Source organism: Sus scrofa, chromosome 7, assembly GCF_054392235.1.
Source record: "Sus scrofa isolate SSC_HxYL_T2T_F1_AM1 chromosome 7, Sscrofa_HxYL_maternal_Yorkshire_Landrace_v2.0, whole genome shotgun sequence".
Lineage (NCBI taxonomy): Eukaryota > Metazoa > Chordata > Mammalia > Artiodactyla > Suidae > Sus > Sus scrofa.
In genome coordinates, this window is record NC_139389.1 from 45,741,640 (window position 1) to 45,755,938 (window position 14,299).

The 14,299-nt window shown below is 51.5% G+C and overlaps 1 protein-coding gene across 3 annotated transcripts in view; it reads right to left on the reverse strand.

The window, feature by feature from the left end:
- Positions 1-14,299, reverse strand: part of CCND3 (cyclin D3) — a 94,256-nt gene that overhangs the window by 79,507 nt on the left and 450 nt on the right. The window contains exon 1 of one of the 3 annotated variants that reach the window (XM_021098374.2): positions 13,458-13,588. The exons of the other annotated variants lie outside the window; for them this stretch is intronic. The gene's annotated coding sequence lies outside the window, so the exon portion shown is untranslated. Of the gene's footprint in view, positions 1-13,457; positions 13,589-14,299 lie in introns of those variants that run through there. 3 annotated transcript variants of the gene reach the window in all.

Sequence of the window (14,299 nt, forward strand, 5' to 3'; positions counted from 1 at the left end):
GTGAATCATATTATGTTAAGACCCATTCCCAGCCGCCATGACAACCTGAGGTGTCACCCCAGAGCTGCCTGCATATTTCTGTTTTATAAGGTGCCACAGGACTTGAAGGGTGGGCAGACAGTGCTAGCTGAGTTGGGAACTTGAGGCAGAGGCAGCCGTCACCTCCTGGACCACACCAGGCTCTCCTCTGGGCTGCCATACTGTACTCCTCAGGTCAACTTTTTACTTGGCACCACTGTTTCCAAAGAGATGCTATGAAAATAATGACTGATCTTCTATAAACTTATGGAAACACAACTCATGACTTGTTTCACATTTCTCTTGTTATTATAGAACTGGAACATTTAGAAAAAGGGAAAAAAGTTGAAAAAAGTCACCTATAGTTCTACCAACCCCTCCCCCCAACAACTGCTATTAACATTTTGGTATATTTTCTTTCAGTCTTTTCTCTACGTGTATATGGGTAAAACATGCAGCTGTAAATATACTGTATGTATAATCTTGCATCCTGATTTTTTTCCCTTAACACCTCCATATAGGTCATTTCTGTGACATCATCTTTTTCTCCAAGTGACATTTTCAATGGATACCTAATATTCCACTTAACACCTGTAGAGCATGTTGCTCTTTTGGGAGGTATTTCTTTTTCTTTTTTTTTTTTTTTTTTTGGCTTTTGTCCTTTTAGGGCCACACCCGCAGCATATGGAGGTTCCCAGGCTAGGGGTCCGATTGGAGCTGAAGCCACTGGCCTACGCCAGAGCCACAGCAACGCAGGATCTGGGCCGCATGTGCGACCTACACCACAGCTCACGGCAATGCTGGATCCTTAATCCACTGAGCAAGGCCAGGGATCGAACCCACGTCCTCATGGATGCTAGTCGGGTTTGCTAACCGCTGAGCCACAATGGAAATTCCTGGCAGGTATTTCAGCTGTTATGATTTTTGTCTCTGTACATAAAAACATTCTGAGGAAAAGTATCACAGACAGTTTTTTTTCCTACATTTAGAATTACTTAATTTAGGATAGAGCCTGGAAAGTGGGATTACCAAGGCAGAGGGTCAGAATATTCTGGGGGCATTAGATTTTGATAACTTTACCCAAACTGCTTTCTGAAGGGAGAAAGGGTGACCATGTGGCAAGGTCACCAGCAGGCAAGAACATGCGCATTTGGATCCACTCTCAAGGAGGGAAACCATTCACTCTGAGATACCTTTTTATGCGCCTGACTTGTGTTACCTCGTGTAGACTATTCTTCTTTGGCTACTGAACACACGGTTCCCTTTCCAACAGCACTGTCATTTCCTTCCAAGGTTACCTCTCCCTTGGTGCAAATCCAGGACCCAGCCTGCCTGACGTGCACCACCACGCAGGCCAGGCAGAGGCGACTGGTCAGCTGTCCTGCTTCTGTCCAGCCCTTGGGCCCTTTGTTGGTTCCCACCCATTTCCAAACCCAGTTTTCCAGCTTTTCTGGCACTTCTTTGGGTCCCCAGCCTTCTTCCCACAAATGCCTTTTGCCTCATATCGGACAATCAGTTTCTGATGCTAACAGAACCTTGAAAGTACTGATACCCCGCCAACTTAGTGTTTTTCAAACTGCAAGTCAGGATGCTCTGCTGGGTCATGAAGCTAATCATGACCAGCATTAAAAAGAAAGAAAGAAAGAAAGAAACAACAGAATAAAACAAGAAAATTATCAAAAGTGCATCATCTGTGAAGGATAATGTGAGAAAAAGAATGTAGATACATGTATAAGTGGGTCACTATGCTGTAAGCAGAAATTGACAGAACACTGTAAATCAACTATAATAATAAAAAAAAGTACATCATCTGGAATAAGGAGTATTGGTGATTAAATGCAACTTGTCTGTCTTATGTATACATATATGTGTGTGGGCCTGTGTGTGTAAGAAATGGGATAAAATGAAAACACTTCTAGTTTTGAAAAAACACTGTCCTAATTGAACTTGAGCTACTTGAGAATCAAGAACGACCAGGAGCAAGCTCCCCAAGATGTTCTTTCTATTTCTCCCCAAGTCTTATTAGTCTTGGTAGTAGGAAAATGTCCTTGCTTGCCGAGAGAGCAGTATATGTCAAGGTCCACCCACGATTTTCTATTAATAGCCTGCCATCCCCTCTTACCCTTTACTTGATGATACTTGATGATAATGGACATCATTTCCTCTTGGTCTTTAAACGCTGGTCAGGGCACCAGTATTCCGCCGGCTACTCCCTGCAACCCCCACCCCACCCAGGCTGAAAAATCCTGGGGTGGTTCGTGCACATTGTTCCAATTCACTTACTGATCACCTCCTGCAGCCTCAGAGGAGGGAAGGTGAGCAAGCAGCAAACGACAACACATGGCAACACACTGCACCTCCATCTCAGAGCTTCGCAGGGCAGTATCTCAGGGAGACCGATGACTCTTCATACTTTCCTACCCCAAATAATTACTAAGTTCTGTCGCTTCCACCTTCAAAATATTTGGCCAAATCACCGCCTTGATTTTCTACTGCACCACCCTAGTTTCAATCCTTTTTATTTTGTGTAGACGCTCTCTTGCCCACTGCCCTAGAAATCACTTCTGGCCATTTGCTTCTTTGCTCCAAAGCCTTCAATGGCTCCCCATTACCTACAAAATAAGTAGGTGGGGATTTGGCTTCTCTACCATCGCTCCCAGATTTCTTTTCAGCTCCATGTCCCACTAAGCCAGCCACCCCCAGACCAGTCCTTCCCAATCACATAGCTGTGGAAGGCCTGGTTTTACTTCATGCATATCAACCAGAACAACATATTACAACAGACTGAAGCAGAGGCAGGTACAAGAATCCAGCTGCCTACCATTATAGACATTTACAAAAAATGTAAAACAAGGCCACACTTCTAATTTTTGTTGTTTTGGAAAATACAGTTATTATTCTATTTAAAAAATATGATGCTATGGGCGTTCCTGTCATGGCACAGCAGAAATGAATTCGACTAGGAACCACGAGGTTATGGGTTCGATCCCTGGCCTTGCTCAGTGGGTTAAGGATCCGGCGTTGCCGTGAGCTGTGGTGTAGGTCGCAGACACAGCTCAGATTTGCTATTGCTGCGGCTGTGGCTGTGGCTGGTGGCTACAGCTCCGATTAGACCCCTAGCCTGGGACACTCCATGTGCCACCAGTGCGGCCCTCAAAAGAGACAAAAAGACACACACACACACACACACACACGTACAAACAAAAAATGATGCTATGTTAACATACCAGGAGTTTTTTTTAATTGTTACTTTGAAGGAATTAATAATGAATATTTTTAAAATTTGTCATTTAATGTTTTTACTAGAAATTCAGTGTCAGTAGCTACTTTTCTTTTTTTTTTTTTTGGCCATGCCCAGAACCTGCAGAAGTTCCCGGGCCAGGGAATGAACCTATACCTCAGCAGCAACCGGAGCCATTGCAGTGAAAACACGGGATCCTTAACCCGCTGAGCCCCAAGAGAACTCCTAGTAGCTGAAACTTTGAAAAACGAAAGCTCTTTGGGATCCTCAATAAATTTTAAGGATGGAAAGTGTTCCTAAGAACAGAAAGGGTAAGATCTAAGATCCAACATGGCAGTTCAAGCAGACACAGGGTCTCAGAAATGCCCAGCCCTCTCTAACTACTCATGGTTTAGTTCCTCGCCCAGTGTGTTGCTGGAGGTTTTGCTTTGTTGTTGCTTTTTTGTTTGTTTTGTTTTTTGTTGTTGTTGTTGTTTTTGTTTTAGGGACACACCCGCCACATACGGAGGTTCCCAGGCTGGGGTTGAATGGGAGATGCAGCTGCTGGTCTACACCACAGCCACAGCAACGCCAGATCCAAGCCGCGTCTGAAACCTACACCACAGCTCACAGCAACACTGGATCCTTAACCCACTGAGCGAGGTCAGGGATCGAACCTGTGTCCTCATGGATCTTAGTCGGGTTTGTTAACCACTGAGCCATAATGGGAACTCCTGCTGGAGTTTTTAAAACATTAAAAAAGTAATAATAAGAAGGATCACATGAAGAATTATTACTGTGACAGAAATGATGATTATAGAAACAGCCACTAGTTATTTTATAATCAGTAATAATATAAAGAATAAATAAGCCTAATACTTGCCATAGAAATAAGAATAGAGAAATGATTTGGGAATTCTCTTGTGGTAAAGCAATGGGTTAAGGATCTGGCATTGCTGCAGCTATGGCACAGGTTGAGACTGTGGTGTGGGTCTGATCCCTGGCCTGGGAACTTCCACATGCTGCAGGAGTGGCCAAAAGAAAAGGGGGGGGGGAATTATTTCTATAATATGGCTTTCAGTAAAAAAAAAAAGAAAAACTCAGATACTCAGGAAAGATACAAAAGCAACCACCATTTAAAATTGCTCCTGGGGTCCCCAGGTGGTTCAGTGGGTTAAGGATACAGTGTTGTCATTGCAGTGGCGCAGGTTCAATCCCTGGCCCCAGAAGCTCTGTGTGTCAGAGGCGCGGCCAAAAAAAACCCCCAAAACAAAAAAACTGCTCCTGAATATTTTCCCAAAAGGTCCACTCCTTTCATTCTCTCAAACGGCAGCTCCGAGGAGAAATTCCTGGTTACTCCATCCACAAGCAACTGCTCTGTCTTCCAGAGTGCCACAGCACAGGCGCTCACACTTTCCTTGAAGCCCAGGGAGCGCAGAAGAGCCTATGAGCGCCTGCATACCGAACTCGTAAGCGTGCACATTGAACCATCACAGATTCGGTTATCGCCACTGGAGGAGAGGCCAGCCAGAAACCCACGTAGTCGTCCTACAGCTTTGGGCCCTTAGCCCAAGCTCAACATAATGGTCAGCCAAAGACTTGGCCATCAGTCCCAGTGAAAACTGGCTGTACTGGATTTTCTTAAAGATGGGAGAGAAGGCCCAAGTTATACATATGGGTTTGTTTATTTGCTTTTTGTGGGGTTTTGTTTTGTTTTGTTTTGCCATACCCACGGCATGTGGAAGTTCCCAGGCCAGGGACTGAATCTGCGCCCAGGGCAGCGACCCAACCCACTGCAGTAACAATGCCAGATCCTTAACCTGCTGTATCACCAGGGAACTCCATGCACATTGTGTTTTATGAGGAGTTTAAGGAGACTTAAACATTGACATGTTTTGTTTTTACACTAACTTTGAACCCAACACAGCATAAAATGTGGCTCCACTGTAATTTTTTTTTTTTCTTTTTAGGGCCACACCCGAGGCACATGGAGGCTCCCAGGCTAGGGGTCAAATCAGAGCTGTAGCTGCTGGCCTACACCACAGGCACAGCAACGCAGGATCTGAGCCACATCTGCAACCTACACCACAGCTCACCACAACTGGATCCTTAACCCGTGGAGCAAGGACAGGGATCGAACCTGCATCCTCGTGGATGCTAGTCAGATTCATTTCCACTGAGCCATGATGGGAGTTCCTCCTTTTAAAAAAAAAAATTTTTGGGGGGGTCTCCACTGTAAACGAGGAAGGGACAAGACCTCTGAGGCCTACAGATGCTGTTGGAAGGCTATGACAGGTGGGTAGGCCCACGAGTCCTACACTTCCACGGTCCTATCCTCTGGGCGGGGTTCCTGGCCTCCACCCCGGGCCATTCTGGGGTGGAGTACCTTGCTGGGGAAGGTTGCAGGTGCTGCACTAGGACCCAACTGAACCACCAACTCTAGAGGTGCACCCTGCAGCCGCTGCCCTGGTGCCACATCCCTGCCAAAGCCTGAGCTCTCAGGGAGAGAAAGGAAAGGAACACGAGAGTGTTGGGAGGGGTGGGGGGAGCTGGAGGAAAAGCTTGTTTGCACCGTCGTTGTCAAAGTTAGGGCGGCTGTGGTCGGGCTGATTCATCCAGGGCTCCCCAGAAAGGTCGGGGCCCCAGCCCCACCTCGCAAAGCTCACATCGCCACCACCCACTCCTGCTTCCTGGGTCGTGTGTATGCAACACCTGACCTGCCTGCTGGGGCAGGGTGGGGCCCTCTTTGCTCGTTCCCTGCCATCTTGCTCGGCTCAGGGGACAATCCAATCTTGGGTTGGGAACCCCGAGGGATGGAGGTGTCCCTGGGCCCCCCTGGGGGATGTGTCTCCACACCAGTGTCTCCACACCATCACGCTTCCGCTGATGGGCAGGTCACACACAAGCACCCTGTCAAACACAGAGATAGTCCGGGGCCTACTGGCCTGCTCTCCCATCCTGTACTGGGTTCAGGACACCTCAGCAGGGAAGCTGCTATCACCTCACACTCGTTCATGTGGGCACACGTTCATGGGCACGTGTGCACACACACACACAGTGTGCATGAAAAGTCTGACTCCAGCCAGAGCTCTTTCAGCCACAGGGCTTGGTGACCTTGGGCAAGTTACTCAACCTCTGTGCCTCAGTTCCTTCCTCTGCAAGATAAGGAAACCTCAGAGCATTCTTGGGAGGAATAAATGAGAGGTGGGCTCATCAATACGCATATTTATTATAAGCTCATTTACACAGATACCTACTGTATGTAGGCTCTTTCAGCAGCCCCAGCAGGTGCAAGTATTGGGCAAAAATATGCGCTCATCTCTCCCAACATGTTCGCCACCACAGGCTGGCAAAGAAATGAGGGTTCAGAGAAAATTCACATGCTAGAGACCCACAAGGAATACCAAAAATGACCCCCAGAAGCTGTGTCAGAGGAGCAGCAAGAAAGGGGCAAGCCTTCTGAGGACCCCCCACCCCAGGAGGCCCCAAGTTCATGGCCCGGTTGTAAAGAGTGTTTTGAGTTAGAACCCGGCCTGGGCAGGAAAATACTCCGTTTCCTTGGAGACCAAGAGGCTGGAGAAGGAAAACCCCACCTGGTCCCAGAAGCAGGATTCTAACAAAAGACAGAGGCTGCCCCTAAGGCCAGCAGATACCAGCTGATTGGAAAGAAAAAAAAAGAGAGAGAGAGAGGGCCGGGGGGGTGGGGTGGGGGGGAACTAGAAGGGTCCACACTTTGGCCCATCCTCAGCCACCCAGGACATCTGGGAGTTTGTAACCCCAAGATCCTCTCTCACTGGGATGAGAAGAGATCCCACCTCTGAACAGCCACCAAGTGTGTGGCTCTGAGTAGATCCTGCTTAGAAAAAGGCAATGGGGCTGGAAGGAAGGGACAAAGCCGCCCTGACTCTCGGGGGCCCGGTGTTAGGCGGACACGGCACAATCCAAAGACAGCTTGTGACATCCACTTGCCAGACAGGAGGAAGTTCTCCCCAGGGTCTTACTCTGAGCTGATTCCTCGGCAGCCAGCAGACTGAGTTTAAGAAACTGGAGCTTAGGAAAAAGCCCATGAAGAACAGAGGCCTTCTTGGGGAATGGCAGCCTGGGAGGGCTCCGTGCCCCATCCTCCCCTCCCCTGGCTGGCCCTCTGCTCCTCCCGCAGCCTCCAACACCAGCTGGAGCCCAAGTTGGAGCCCAGGGTCTGCCTCTGTCGGAGGCCCCACTCTGGCTTCCTTTCCCAGAACTCAGGGGGGCCCCCAGGGGAGGGGGCAGGAGGCGCAGCCTGGAGGGAAGAGAATGCAGAACAGGAGGGAGGGCGAGCTGGAGCAGACGCTGGGGCCAGAGCTGGGAGTTTCTGGGACAGTCCCAGTTTCAAGTATTCTGTCCAGCTGTCTGACCACAGGCCAGAATTCGTGGGCCGATTTTTATTCTAGAGAAAAAGGATGAGATGAAGTCATAGGTGGGATGGCGAGGGCAGAAACCAGAACTGCCTCCCTGGTTTTGGGGAGCCCCACGCCCAGCCCCAGAAGCTCAGCCAGGGAGATGATTGTGACAATGATATGATGGCGACAGAAGTTTCATGTATAAGGGCTTCTGACCTGCTTGGCACCTGCCAAGGCTTGGAGTGCCTTACCTCCCGAGCCTATGAGTCCTCAGAGGCCTGGCCAGTTCATCCTGCTTAGAACTCCCCCTGGACAACCACTCCCGAAGCCTCAGCCCCTGACTCTGGGTAACCTCTCCATGCCTCGGTTTCCCCTTCTGTGAAAGCATAATGACAGTGCCTCCATCACAGAGCTGCTGTGTGGAAGGGCACACACACAAAAATCACACTTGGCACATGTAAGCGCTCAACAAACATCAGCACCATTAATCCTCTCAACGACCCAGCAAGGCAGAGACTAGAGTTACGCCCACTTAACAGGTGGGGAAACTGAGTTTCACACAAGCAGGAAGGAGCCAAGCTAGGATTCAAACCACAGTGCTTTCTGCACTGAGCACAGGCCACTCCGTGAGAGCGTGGATTCGTGGTCACGTGCACAAACTTTACAGCTAAATGGCCTGCGCCTCAGACTTCCTTCTGCTCAGCCACCGCCCAGCTGTGAATGGAAGCCACCTGCTTAAACCTCGAGGCCTTGGCTTGCTCTCCTATAAAACCAGCATCCTGCCTCCCACAGTTGATGCGAGGGGCAGCAGTGAAATACTTCAGGGCTTGGAACATGCTGGGTATGTTCGCACTCTCTAGGCCCGGCCTCCACAGCGCCCTCTGGCCACGGGTGTTGGAACTGCACCCTATCCGGGCACATGCAGGGACCCTGACTGCTGGGTTGGGGGGGCGGAGGGGCTCTGGGCCTTTCTGGGAGGCAGGAGGGAGGGGTGGGTAAGGAACAGCTAGCAACAAACAAGGCACCAAGCAACCCCTCTGCTGCTCCTCCTTCCTAAGGACAACGCCTGGGCCCCTGCTGTCTCTCCTTAGGAGTGGCTGTCCTGGGGCAGTTCTAAGCAGGGTGGGAGAACTGGTCAGGCTGCTGAGGGCAAATAGTCCTGAGAGGTGCGGCTTTTCAGGACCTTAAAAAAGATGACATGACGGGGGGAGGGGGGAGATCATGCCTTTGAAGGCTACAAAAGGCCATGCCCACGATGGCTGCTGGTCTTGCCTTCTGCTCCTATCTTCAGGGCAAAGGAAGGTCAGGGTGGGGAAGGAGGGGAGGGACCTGGGGAAGGGAGCCTGCCCCAGGGGCGGAGGCCGGCATGTTCTGGCTGCAACCCAGAGGGGACCTGAGAGTGCGTTTTATGGGGGCTGTGCTGGGTCAGAAGTGGCTCCCTGAGTCCTGGTGTGTAGCTAGCTTGGGATGGGGCTGGGGAAAGGCCCCAGGAAACCAGCTAGCTGGTGGCGGAAGGACCAGGTGGCGCTCTTGACCCCATTCAGCAGCCCAGGAGCCACACGCTGGGCAACAGCACCACCTGGTGGACAGATGGGAACCACCATGGGCCAGGGAGTAGCGTGCAAGGAAGCCGTGAAAAACCAATCATTTGGGGAGGCTTAGAGGTGAAGGGGTTTTGAGAGCTTCCGGAGGGCAGGACCCCCTCCCCAGCAGGTGCTCTAGATTCCCTTAGAGAGGAAGTCACTTCTGCAGAAGGGGATTAGGCAATTATTTGTTAGAATGCGCTTATGCTTTTTGGAAGTCTGCCTCCACCAGACCCCTACCTGGGGGTGCCAGAGGCAGCCTTCAAATGTTTGAATGCAGCTCCAATATCCCTCCTACATCTTCTCCCCTGTGCTTCAAAATTCCAGAGTTTGGCCTCAACCTTTCACCCACTGCATCTTCCGTTCCCTCGGTTTTCTTCTCTTTCTTTCTTTTCTTTTTTTTTTTACTGGCCGCACTAGCCTGAGCCAGGGATTGAATCTGAGCCGCAACTGCAGCAACTCAGGATGCTTTAACCCACTGCACCTGGCCAGGGATCGAGCCCGAGCCTCCACAGTGACTGGAGCAGCTGCAGGTGGATTCTTAACCCACTGTGGCACAGCAGGAACTCCAGTTATCCTATTTATTTATGTATGCATGCATGCATGCATGCATTTATTTTAGGGATGCACCTGCGGCATATGCAGGTTCCCAGGCTGGGGTTTAATTGGAGCTGCAGCTGCCGGCCTACACCACAGCCACAGCAACTCCAGATCCCAGCTGCCGGATCCTTAACCCACTGAGCCAGGCCAGGGGTCGAACCCACATCCTCGAAGACACTATGTTGGGTTCTTAACCTGCTGAGCCGCAGCAAGAACTCCTTTTTTCATATATTAACTTTCAGAGAATCTCTCTTCCAATTCTATACCCAAGTCGCCCCCTCCCAACACTAGCAGCACCATTTAAAAACATCTTTAGATCTCAACCTCCTATTGTGTGGGGTTTGGTATGCTGAAGACGTTGATGCTCTGATTTGAGGGTTAAATAGACCTCAAGAGCTCAGGCTCTGAAGTCAGACCAGTGTTCAAATCTGGGCTCTGCCACCTACTAGCTGTGTGACCTCAGGCAAGATTCTAAGCCTTTCTGTGCTTTAGTCTCTTCATCTGTAAATTGGGGATAGAGGCATTTACTACCTGGAGTTATGGTGAATATTAAAGGCGATAAGGCAGGTGGAACACATAGGACAGCTCCTGGCAACATCATTTGGCTCCCAAGTGGCCATTATAACCACACTGTCCAGTGTTTGAGGCTGTAGGGAGTGCTTTGGGGAAGAGGGAGGTGAAAGGGCAGAGACGAGAAAAGACTTTGTGAAGTTAGCTGGCCTTTCCTAACCAGCACAAATCCGAGGTGAAATCCAAAAACTGAGTACCTTGTTGCAAAGCCATTTCCAGGGGTGTCTCTGACTACTCTCACCCCCTCCAAGACAAACACACTGTAACGGAACAGGCCTTGACAGCTCTGTGAAACTCAGTGGGTTTAAAATTTAAATGTCTTTGAGGGCAAGAGAAACACACCAAAATAAACACACCTACCACTCAGCAGAGAAAGGGAAACTTGGCAGGGGCCCCAGAACTTTCCCCACCCCCAGCGCTCCCTAAACTTCCTCTTGTGGTTTCTCAAGAGTACAACCTGTTCTCAACAGAGAAGGCAGCTCCGGGGGCGGGGGCCTGTGCCAAGGCTGCCACCACACCTCACCCTATTCCCGGAGAGGGAGGGAGGTGGGCGTGGAGAAGAGCAGCCTGGAGGTCTACCTAGTTCTGACCGTCACATCCCGCTTTACCTGCGACCGACCGACCGCGGATCGGCCCCGCTCGACTCCCGGCACTAACACCCCACCCCCAACACACACCCCTCCCTCAAAGACAGACACTAAAGGTGGTGTGACTGCAGGCAGAGAGGGGCAGCTCCTGGGCCTCCCCAGATCTGCTCTGTTCAGAGGGCTCATGTGAGAAAGCGAGAGTTCATGAAAGGGATGGGAAAATGGCTGAAAGCCATAGAACTTCTGTCCTGTGGCCTGGTCCCCAAGAACCCAGGGGCAAGGTCCCAGCCTGCCTAGAGGAGGGGGGTTAGATGCTCTCATGCAACTTTGGGAGGCAGCAACTGCAGGGAGGAAAGGTGCGCATCTTAAGATTGACTCCGCTCTCCGACCATCCTCCCTGCTCAGCTACCAACTGGGATCCGTTCCCCTTGGAGTCTAGAATATGAGGGTCTTTGCTCTTGTTACAGATTCCCAACAAAAGAGGAAGCTTGGTTTCCCATCTCCCCAGATTCTGGCACATCACCTCCTTGCATCTTTTTTGCATCAAAGGCTTACTGAAAAACACACAACACATGCACATTCAGGAAAACACATAAAACACACACACACACACACACACACACACACACACACGGCCATGAGCAAAGGATACCAGCTCTGCGTTGTCCGGATAACCCTTCTCCAGGCTTCCTGGAGCTCCCTGAAAATAGCACCAGCACCCAAGCTCAGCTAACAGATTGCTGCTCTCCTTTGTATCGCCCAAGATACAGGACCACAGCTTCCTTTCGGAAACATCTAAGCTCCTGGCTCAAGGCTCACATCCCATGTGGTGGGTCAAGGAGGCAGACTGGCCTAATGGTTAAGAACAGGTCAGCTGACCCAGGTCTCCCAAGTCAAGCGACCTGGGTTCAAATCCCAGCCCTGCCATTTACGCCTGGTGTCCTCTTTAGGAAAATGGTCGCTGTGCCTGTTTCCTCAACGAGAAGATGGAGATGATCCTAGCGCTCACCTCACAGGACGGGCAGAAGAATTAAACCAGACATCACACCAAAACCATTTAGGAGGGTACTTGACAGTGCTATAGAAGCCCTAGCTGTTGCTCTGGACCCTTTAGGGAAGGAAATGGCAAAGAGAAGACACTTGGAGGTCATGGGCTCAAGGACCGGACAGACTGGGTTCCTGCTGGAATTCTCAGAGTCGCTTTTGATCCTAAAGTCCAGGGGAGCAGAGGCTCTGACTTGTCAACCATTATGTCCTGTGCAGACAGTGTGGCCACAGCAAACAGGTGTTGGATGGTTGAATCCATTGCTGTGTCAGCCATCTCCCAAGGGAGCCTGGGGACTGAAAAAGCAGAAGAACCTACAGGGAAGCATGGGGGGAATCCAGTTCTCTTCACTCTCTGGTCCCAAAGAGAAAGGGCACAGTGCAAGGACTTGGTAGAGGACGCAGTCCCAGCATCCAGGGACGGGGAGTGGGTGGTGCCCCAGGACTGTGTGGACTGTTACATCACCCCTGGGGTGGACTCTCCTAGCTTCGTCCAGCTGGAAATTTCTGGGTTCTTGGGGACCAGCCCGGACACATGCCTTTCCCTAAAGTCATCCTGTTACATTCCTATCTCTTCTTCATGTCTAGACAGTGGGTTAAAGAATGCCGAGACGGCTTCTGGGTGCCCACTGTTTTCCAAGGCCCAATGCCACAGTCAGGGGCGAGTCCAGCTCTGCAGAATCAATAAGTGCCCAGCAAAGACTTCCCATCACACCTCTGCCTGGGGACTAGTCATCATTCAGAAGCCAACTCAAATGTCCTCTTCTCTCTGAAGCCTTCCCAGCCACCCCAACCTGGCACCTTATCTCTGGTGTTCTATGACCCAGGCTAGATCACTGTGGACAAATAACATCACTGCACCCTCAGCGCCCACACACCATCCCAGACACATACTAGGCGCTCAATGTGTGCAAATGAATACCGTAATGCTTTCTGAATAATAGCAACCAATTTCCTCAGTTAATCCTCTTGTTGACACATTAAAAGACACAGAAGAGGCTAAAGCCGTCACTTGTGTACCCCGCAGACACCAAAGGGACCCCCACTGAGAGGCTCCTCCTTCCAGTCCTCTGGCCTCCTCCCTCAGCCCTGGCTGGCAGGAGGACCCCCAAGGCTCGCTGCCCACACTGGGTCTGCCCCCCTACTGCCTCCCACCCCATCTCTGAATTATGAAGAAGGACGACAGACAGCCCAGTGAAGTCACTAGGCTTCCAGATCAGTTTGAAGAGGGCCTGTGTGGACACAGAGAAAGTTCAGAGCTTTGGGGGAGCTCTCTGCCTTTCAGCCTCTGCAACTCAGAGAGAAAGTGAACCGAGCTTTGAGAGACATCGAGGAGGCTGATCAGGTCGCCACCTCCGACTCCCCGCCCAGGTGTCCCGCCTCAGCTCGAAGGCCCCAGCGAAGCGGGGAGATGCTGACACCCATCTATCTTGGCTTCTCCAGCCTTCAAGCCTACCTCCTCGGCAGGTGAGCCCCCCGGAGCACTGGCCGTGGCCGCAGACACTCTCCCGCCGCCGCCTCTGGTTTCTGTCTTTGGCGAGGTGGGGGGTCGCCACCTCCAGCCGCGGGGAGGGGCGTGCACCCCTCCCCCAGACGCCCAAACAGAACCAGTCTCCACCGCCGCAGGCGCGGCGTGTTTACAAAGTCGGCGCCGCGCCGCCAATCCCGAGTTTAAAGCTGGGCAGGAAGTGGGGAAGGGGGGGCGGAGGAGACAAAGGGGCTGGGTGCTCTGCTCAACTCAGGTTTGGGGCCCGATTTCTCCGGGTGGCTCACCCCGCGCAGCGACCCCGACCGTCAGACCTGCCCCCTGTGCCCCAGGTGAGGGGACCGGGCGCCCCCCACGCTCAGGTGCGCGCGGCGGGGCAGGCGTGGCGCAGGTTTCCCCGACTTCTGCATGTGAGCGTTTTCTGCTCATCCACTCGCCACGCAAGAAATAAATAACATTAGGCGCTGCTTCTTGACCTCTTACTCTCAGTCTGCACAGTGATAAACTCTGTGTATATTAGCTTATTCCCTCCCCCGCGGCTACCCATCCCACCCTAATTTCACGAAAGAGGAAACTGAGGCAAAGTGAGGTTAGGTAATTTGCCCGAAGTCCCACAGCTGGCGAGTGCTGAGATTCAAACCCAGCCTCTGCGAGCTGCCGGGCACCCGCAAACGGAGACAGACGAGGCGCGGTGCATGAAGGACCCCCATCCAGAGGGGCTGACCCGCGAGTGAACCGCAGAAAACCACAGGCACTACGTAGACTCCACGGCCTGGGAGTGAGGCAGGCACCGGACAGCCTCCTACCGCCGA